The sequence below is a fragment of the Oncorhynchus clarkii genome, chromosome 16, assembly GCF_045791955.1.
Source record: "Oncorhynchus clarkii lewisi isolate Uvic-CL-2024 chromosome 16, UVic_Ocla_1.0, whole genome shotgun sequence".
Taxonomy (NCBI): domain Eukaryota; kingdom Metazoa; phylum Chordata; class Actinopteri; order Salmoniformes; family Salmonidae; genus Oncorhynchus; species Oncorhynchus clarkii.
The window spans coordinates 40086842-40096456 of record NC_092162.1 but is presented as its reverse complement, the minus strand read 5'-3'; the positions used below and the strand labels follow the sequence as shown (position 1 = coordinate 40096456).

General features: G+C 40.2%; 1 pseudogene; it reads right to left on the bottom strand.

Moving 5' to 3' along the window:
* Positions 1 to 3244: 3244 nt before the first annotated feature.
* On the bottom strand, positions 3245 to 7442 carry LOC139367309 (homeobox protein Hox-C1a-like; annotated as a pseudogene).
* Positions 7443 to 9615: the final 2173 nt, after the last annotated feature.

The window sequence follows — 9615 nt, the reverse complement described above, 5'->3', positions numbered from 1 at the left end:
CATATTTATTTAACTTCGTTAGTAGTTCTGAAATGTTTAAGTTGATCAATTGATTTCATTTCAGGGTGCACCTATGGCATGTACATGATGTGTTACGTCAATACTAGGTTGACTTAGAATGAATGTCAATGAATCCAGTCAAATCACACTTACACGTGTCAATGTAAAAGTAATGCAACATATCTCTGAATCAATCAATCATCTCATGCTATAGGGTGCATTAGCACAAGAATGTCAGTACGTATTCCTATAACCAGAATAAACTCTGGGCTCTCGTCATAGCCTCGTGTTCCCAGACAAACTCAAGGCTCTACAGTATCACTTGATTGGGTTCAACCTTATGAATGCACGTTTTGAATAGTATTGAACCCGTATTAACACTAGTGTCAGTGCGTGACAGAGCTGTCACTGTGATGAGGGGGCTGTGCAGCGTTGGGAAACGAGGGGAAAGGGGAGTACAGATCCATTAGACAAGAATGGTTTCAAACTCTGGAAATGTCAGCGTGGACAGAAACGCAAAGGTGTTCTCGTCAATTGACAGGCAGCCAGCCCAATACTGAACCTGTCAGAGAACAACCAGAACAAATGTTAGTACAGGTGCTCAGTAACAGATATGGCTAGCCGAGCCTCTGTCTCCGCGAGATAATGGTGCATTATTTAACCAGATTAAACTCAACTAATTCAAGTCAAATATCAGTCCATCACAATCATAATCACGACCATGTACATCAGAAGCATCATCATCACACTGTAGTGGGTACATCCTGCTATATTGTTTGCTAAGAACCAAATCACTTATAGATGCTGTTAAAGCGTCCCTAATATGGTCATCGTGTTTTATTGCAGGAAGCAGAACTAATGGTGTGTATTTAAATGACTTTAAATGACAGCGCTAAATCTAAAAATGAGTTGGGTACAGTGCACTGCCTTTTTACAATGATCCTCCCTTTGATTCAATCAAGCTCATCTTTTTCAGGGCCATAAGCCATGAAGGGCATTGGTACTTCATTTTGTATGGATTAAGTCTGTATGCGTTTTATAGCTTATTTAAGTTCCTGTAGGTGAAAACGAATGAACTAATGAAAAAAATAAAAAATAAATAAAGATATGGCTGTAGGAAGCAATTTCGCAAACGTTTTAGACACAGGCAACATGATTTTGTCGATTAAGTGTTGACATTTAATGAAAGAGCAGACCGAGTAAAGACAATGTCCATGTGAAATTGGACCATACAATGTAACAACAAAATAAAATGCAATACAGGCCTAAACATTCTATTTTATAATAAGCATTGTTAGCAGGTCAATAATAAGACTACAATTATGAGTAGGCCTACTCAATCAGGCTATAGCATTCTATTCTCCTCCGTCCAATTTCAATGCGGGATGAAATATTGTTTTGAACAAAAGTGTTACGGAGTTGCTTGAAAAAGCCAAAGAGCCCCTTGTGAGTCTAAGGTCACACAGATGAACGGTCACCGTCGTCAGGAGGCAAGAGAAAGGTCACGGGGTCAGAGTTGAACTCTGGAGTAACTGCATACATTAGCACGACTTGCACAAGCTTAAGTGCATGTTTCCATAACCCTATACAATAGTGCTATATTCATTCATGTAAAACTATGCATTGAAATTCCCAAAATATGTAAAATGTTCTACACTGTAATTAATTCAAAGGAAAGCATCGGTCAGTAGTAGGCCAATAGTTTGCAATAAATAATTGCATTAATTCCGAGCATAAGTAACTGAAGTAATTCCGTGCTTCCAAATGTTTTGTAATTTTCAGCCCTACGACATATTTATTGGTGATATATAGGCCTAACACACGCATGCAAAAAGCTATTCAACTAAACTAGGCGATTCGATATTTCCGAAAATAATATGGATTCATCCCTTCCATGGTTTTAACTTTAAACGTGACAAACTATAGACCCTATATTAACACCACGGATAACCTGTCACTCCGTCAATAACGTTTTTATGAGGCATGTGAACAAACAGTTAACGAACGCATTTCAGTGGAATAGTGGCGTCGTGCCCAGTCAATCTATTGGTTGATTTACAGGGGAACACCACAGTTTAGATAGCGTTTTATTGTTGAACACATGTTGAAACTGAAGTGTTCAAGAAGTGGATTTTTATTTTTTGATGTATGTTTATGGCGAGGCTATTAGCATACTCGTTAAGGAAAGAGGATTCTACAATTAATTAGCATTTACAGTACCGTTGAAACGCGTTCAAATGTTTGATTCAAATGGTCGGATTAACGTTGATCAATACACTAAACCTGTTAGTCAATAAATCTATCAGTCAATTGCCAAATGAATCCCTCGGCGCTCGCGGTATAATTCAAACTATTAACGGATAGAAACAAAAAGAGTGAAACAGGAGATACAGAAAGATGAAGAGAAGAGCACAACAATGTTGAGTAGAGGTGGAAATATAAAATCAAGAATGATTCATATTCAAGGACATGAAAAATCTAAACGGAATAATAAATATAACTCAAATAACTGTTAATTTATTCCAAATGTGTGACCAGAAGATGTATTACTGTAGATAGGCTATTGACAAAAATATTGTAAATTATTTTGGAAATAGATTTCAGCCATGGTGCTTTTTAAAAAATGAATTAGATGTTCTTTCACCTTTTAAACGAAGAGAAAACCCTGACAGAAATATACATGCTTTTTCGGTCAAGAACATTTCAGGTAGGCTGTTCCCGAAGAAAGAGCTGGCCACAAAATGATTGTAATGCTGCTTTAATGACATGTAGGCTAACTTATAATAATTAACAACTCAATAAATAAATAAACAAATACATATAATACATATTATAATAATAGTTATGTCTGATTAAACTCATGTTATTTGGTATAAACTCATAAAGTGCCTTAATGTTACTACAGCTGACACCGGAGAACAAGTCAAATAGCCTACTCCAATCGAAAGTCTCAGGTAGGCTTATATTGCCTCGTAAAATAATGGTTCAATAAATACAGAAAATAAATATGTGAGCCTCTAAAACTAAGAATCACAGAGTCAAACATTTTACATTCAATTATTCGCGTTCACAAAACTTACCCTGCTTTCGTGGTTTTCGTGCAAAACAACATGATCCTGATTTAACCAATTAGGCTAACTAAAATTCCCCCAAACGGAGAATTAAACCAGCTGCAGGTTGGTGACACTATCACAATTTTTAGGCCTACACACCTTGTTTTGTAACGCACGAGACAGGTCCTCTGCTAGTTGGTGTTTGGGAGAGCACGAGGTCGGGTCAGGTGTCCAAGTTGTTGGAGCGTGAGCGTTCTGAGCATCTCGAGGACGCCAAAGGGGTCACCGGGAGAAGAAGGCCCTCGCGCGTTAATGTCTTGTGTTTCATGAGCCGGTTCTGGAACCAAATCTTCACCTGCGTCTCGCTCAGCTGCAGGGCGCTCGAGATGTCCACTCTTCTGGCCCGCGTCGAGTACTTGTTGAAGTGGAAATCCTTCTCGAGCTCCGTGAGCTGTTTTGTGGTGAAGTTGGTCCTTGGTACCCGGTTAGCAGTAAGATGGTGCCCATCGGTGGTTACCTCCACGTCCTCTGTCCATACTGACCCCCGTGCAACTATACTCAATCCACAGGCCATGTGCATCTTGGCTGAAAAGACAGTTAAAACACAAGTATATCATTATTATAAGGAGCATAAAAGTGTTTCTGAAACTGACCATGGAGACCACACTGGCTGCAACATAAAGTCATCTTATCCAATGAAAGAGATGAATGAAGGTTTCAGGGGGATTAAAGTGATTACAGAATGACTTATAAAACATATATTCAATATATTCATTAAGTTAATTGGTTATGTGTATCTGTGTTGAGATCAATACACTGGATGGCAATGAGGAATAAAAAATGTGGCACTAAAAGAGTCACATTTTTGTTTCTGTGCCCAAGATTCGGCTATGGTTCTGAGACATGGATAGATAAGTAGCCGTCGTGGTTTTTGCCCTAGTCACACACTGGACACTGGACTTAAACCAGACTTAAACAGCTGACTCACTAAATCCTCGGGACTAGAGTAGGTGTGATGAAATCCCTAGTCTGGAGTGTTTCTTAATCCTGGCACTGGAGACCTAAAGCAGAGCACAATTATTTATTTTCATCATAACATATGAATGATGACTTGATCATTTTGCCCCCGCTTTGGGTCTCCGGGACCAGTATTTGGAAACACTGATTATAGGTGTTGGATTGTTTGTGATGGAGACACCAACCCCATCATGGTGTCTGTCTATGGTGATTATAGGTGGGTCAATTGACTGGTACTGTATCCGTACTGTACCATGGATTCAATAAGGCCAGGTATTGGATGTAATAACTTCTATCATAATTCATAAGAAAGGTATAGGAATGAAGAGGCTATGAAGAAAGAGGCTATGAAGAAGAGGCCTCTTAGACACGTCAGCTCATAGGAGACGTCTTGAAATCCATGTTTTAGACAAAGGAGAATGTCAAGGAGAGGTTTACCTAACCTATAACCTAAACTAAGAGCCTTTGGTGACTATGAAGAGGCCAACACAGGCCAAACAACACAGTAAGTAATTAAGCACCTGGGCTTCATTTCATGTACATTCTGATGAATGACTTCTAAGATAATATAACTGATGCTGGCCAGGAGGAATGAAGAATCAAACTGAAAATATTCTCCTTGGCTGGGAATATTAACGACTCGCATGCTTTAAAAATAGCCAGCCAGCAAAGCCAGGGCAAGCCGCTGAGGGAAAGTATTCCCAGCCAAGGAGAGACAGAAAGAGAAAGTGAGAGAGAGAGAGAGAGAGAGAGAGAGAGAGAGAGAGAGAGAGAGAGAGAGAGAGAGAGAGAGAGAGAGAGAGAGAGAGCAAGAGAGAGAGAGAGAGAGAGAGAGAGAGAGAGAGAGAGAAGAGAGAGAGAGAGAGAGAGAGAGAGAGAGAGAGAGGATCAATACACATTGCCTCAGCCATCTGGGCATCCTGCCCACAGTAATTCAGGTGCTGTCAGAGCATAATTGAAGAATGAGGCACTGGGAGTATATACACTGTACCAGCAGATCAACTTGCAGACGGGTTGTATGAAGGCCTTTATGCATGAGAGAATATAGGGATGCTTTGTTTTCGTGCCAAGACAATACAACCTACAGAAAAAAAACGTTGCTGCTGCTTTCACTAATCATACTACTGGTAAGAATGTAGCACTAATGAGACATACTCCAACCCCGAGAATCATTCTTATGATACTACGTCTATCCTTTAAATCTACCCAGCTGTTTGTATGATAGCTTAAAGCCATCAGGCAGTAATATACAAACGCTGGCTAGAGGACATGGATACTAGTCCTGGCAAGCAACAAAAACAATCAATTTAAATCAAGACATTTTGAATGAGAAATTGTTGTAATTGTAGATGTCTCTGAGACAAGTAACAATGAAGGCATGCCATCTTTGATTAACCATTTACTGCAGTGGGCTAAATCGGGGTCACACAGAAAGATTATTGGTCGTTTTAAACATGATCAATTACTTTCAATGGGCAAAGTCAAGAAACTGCAGGTATTCTACGGGAGTTTTTAGTAAGTACGATCTCATTTCTACGAAATCAGAAAGTATACGCTGAATGCACAGTAAAGACCGATGTGTTGTTGGTGGACTGATGATATGTGACTATGATTATGGTCAAAAGGTGAACACGTAAAGGTGCTTGGCATTGAGATCAATACACAAGGCTCTCATTACTATACCGACAGATAATCAATAGGCAGAGAGCTCTAACGTTTCTGGGAGTGAGCTTGGCTAAACTTACCTGTGCACACTGAACCCTCAGGTCCTACTGCCTTTCCAGAGCACAGTGATGCAAATTAAAGAAAGGCGCAAGTGGATAGAATAAAACTATTCTATTCTTTTCTAGAAATATCTCCATCATTTTCTGTGCCCCAATAGGTACAGAGAGGCAGGCATATGTGTGTATGCCTGTGTATAGACCCACTACACCTGGCCCAGCGTCCCCTGCCTTTTCCCCAGTACATCCTAATTTTTCCAATCTGGGTTGAATTGATGATTACGTAGGTAAAATGTTACTGTATGGTAATTGTGGTTGACTGATTCAGGAATTACAAGTGCTCAGTTATACTATTCATATTTTATAGCCTATTTATTACCTTTTGTTAAAAGTTCATTCACAATTATGTATTTATTTCTGAAGCCATTTGGTGCAATAGGCTACATGAATCCAAATAAATACGTGTCTTGTAGTTGATCATTTTGACCGACTTTTGCGATATTTCAGCTATGCACAAAAACACGTCAAACTTGTTTTGCCTGTTGTACAGTAGCCTACAGTAGCCTAGCTTATACTTTCGCACAGCACAGCACTGTCCTACCTACAGTAGCCGATTTGAGAATATGGCACATCTGTTGCAGACTACTTTTCAACATATGATGAGTAATGAATAACGGTTTACCAAACGTTACATGTAGATGTAGAAACGAATTGATAACTAATGATACAATACTCATACATCGTTTAAGACTTGCTATTGGTTTTCGTATCAAGAACAAATAAAACGTTTTTACAAATGATTTGGTCAATAAGATAGCTGTCGTCTTTCCAAATGGGAACGTGAACGACGTGTCCAAAACTTACCCGTCCGAGGTCGAGTTCTCTTCACTTTCACCCACTCAAAAGTTTTGCTCCTGTGACTTAGTTCAGGTACCTTACACTTGGGGTCCGAGTGAGAGCCACTGTCCACAACAGCAACGTGAATCTTAGGCCCATCATGAGTGTAGATTTGAAAGTGTGCATTTACACACCCGAATTCGGAGTGCGCCAGCGCCTCAGTCGCGGTGTTGTGTGTGGAAGAGGAGTATCCAAGTCCGGGAAGTCGTGCTCGTGAGCCAGGAGATAGGAGGGGAGACAAGAGTAGCGGAGGCAAGCCGCTGGCGTGGTGGAAAAGCCCTGACTCTGTGTTAAGGGAAGGGCTGCTCGAGCCTGAGCAGACCCGGAGCTGACTTACCGTGCAGTCTGTTTCAGAACTGGTTTCGAAAAGAGATGGGTAACTGTGTTGCAATTAATATTCCCTGCCAATCTCTGCTGAAGTTTTTCCTTAGTTGCCAGCGCTAACTTCAGGAGAAGTTATCTGGTCCAAGTCCCGTATCATGACCTCCCCAGGTCGGTACCCCCCTGCTACCCTCCCCATTACACGCTAACTCTTGATATGAATTCACCTACCATAATCGTTGGACCGGGCAAACGGTCGTAGAACGCATGGACAAGTAGCTGTAGCTAACACCCAACAACGCATGGATGGACCAAGACAGCGACCATGCATGGGCAGTCAGATGGGCATGCCCTGGAGAAAGTCGATCTCTGATTGATGGAGATGACGTGCCCTCTTGGTCTTGGCCAATAGCTGGACATCTCTGTCATCCATCCGGGACGACGCTGATTAGCCAAGCCAAGCAAGTTGTAGACTAATTTGGGGTGGCCAAATGAATGGACTCCAGTACAGCAGGCAATGCCAGTGTAGACCATTCGTGGTAACTTTCTTTTCTCAAACAGGGCCGTTTAAATATTTACGCGTAAGATGGACACATAAAGTGGCACTTTGTGACTGGGATATGGAGTACTGGGATATGGAGGACTGGAATATGGAGGAGCAAGTAGGCCTAAATGAAGGAAAGTTCCCTGAGACAATAGACCAACGTTTCTGAAGTATTGCATTCATCACAGTGTCCGCGCTCATATTTCAAACAGGCACAGGCAAAATGACGGCAGATTGGTGTGTTCCTCTTTACGTGCACAGTGCTGCAGGCTTTCTCCATCTACCAACTTTGTGACTCTTTATACATCACGCCAGATTTGATGTTATCATTTAGGTAAACGATTAGGCCTATAGCTGTTATTTAATAACTGCTTTTAAGGTACAAGCCAATACCATAACAACACTTGTTTGCAGGTCCTGGATTGAAATGTTTGCCAATATTGGCCTAAGACGTTCATTAGTATAGGCCTACATAATGTAAAATGCCTAAACAAACTAGTAGGAAGGTCGACTATAAGCTTAAGTGGATACAGTCTATTCATTGGCGTTAGGGTCTTACGCAACTATCCTGCGATGACGGTTTTTTCAGCAGCAGTGGCCGCGTTCAGTGCAGGGCTAAGGGTCATGTGAAAGGCACACTTAATGGGTTCAAAGGTCGTGACAGTGGCTGTTGAGCTGTTCACTGGCAGCATATCTGTAATTAGTCTCCGAACAACTAGGAAAATAGCTCCGAGGACAAAACCCAAAAGTTTTGCATTTGAGAGACAGATGGACGTTCACGTTTAGGGACCCACTTTATCGACAATTATATAGCCTTAGTTAGCTTTATGAAATGGGAAGATAAACTAATAGAACTATGAATGATCAAACTATGTCAATATTTCAAATGCAGGCTCAGCGATGTTATTTCAGATACATATTTCCATCTTCATGTATATTATATATACAGCCGGCCTTCTTCTTGCCATTAAACTGTATTTACATTTTTAATTAGATGGCATAGGAAATGTTGACAGTGCAAATTGAACAACAACCTTTAAATTACATTTTGTTCGGCCGCTATAATTCCCAGTTACGTGCATAGGCCTATACGCTCATCCTCATTTTATTACACTTTAAGGAGAGCTAAACCTGTTTAATTGCCTATATTAAAGTTGATTCTATTCAGATGAGGCTACATGTTAAGAAACAAAATAACACAACGTGAGAAAAAACTGTTGGTTTACAGGTAGGCGTGCAGTTTTATTAGGAATTATTTGAAGGAATTACACGTGTTTAGAGATACAGGTAATTACAACGTTATTAATTCAGTAGCATGTCTGTTGAGTCCAGATATTGAGGTGGGTGAGACAAGTGGGTGGAGAATCCAAAGACCTTTGGTTTTGTAGTATTGACTGCTATGCGATTAGAGTGTAATATTACATATACCGGGACACCAACTTCACAATAGACAACGTATTTTACTTTCACAAGCGTAAATGTATCCGTTTAAAATGGTGTAATTATTATTTGTAGTAAATATCGTGCATTTATTATTGTTATTGTTATTATTATTATTATTATTATATGACTTCGTTTTATTAGGCATATCATTTTTGCTATTATTATTATTGTAGGGGAGAGAAATTGCTATGAATAATGTTTTATTGTTCATAACTAACCTCTATTTGCGTCTGAAGTTTTGTTTGAATTATTATCATCGCCTTAACATAATTTTCCATCAAAGACCATATCACTAACCTGATCACAATATTTATCCACACAACTCCACAATAGTAATTACAAAACAATGATATATAATCAACCATTTAGGCCTCATAAAAGCATACAACATTCTATAGGCAACAGCCCAGAAACCCGGTCGCAGCTGGGGGAGGTAATGGAATTCTACAGGCACCGATGTGCTGAATGAGTGAGTGCGATATATCCCTTCCCTCCGTGCATTTGCATGCTACACTTATCCATCTTGTTGTCATCTTGCGAGGTTACCCAGGGTTCACGCGCTAGCTTGTTTCTCTCCTCTACACTCAATAAATAAATCTCCGCAGCGTTCTGTTTACCG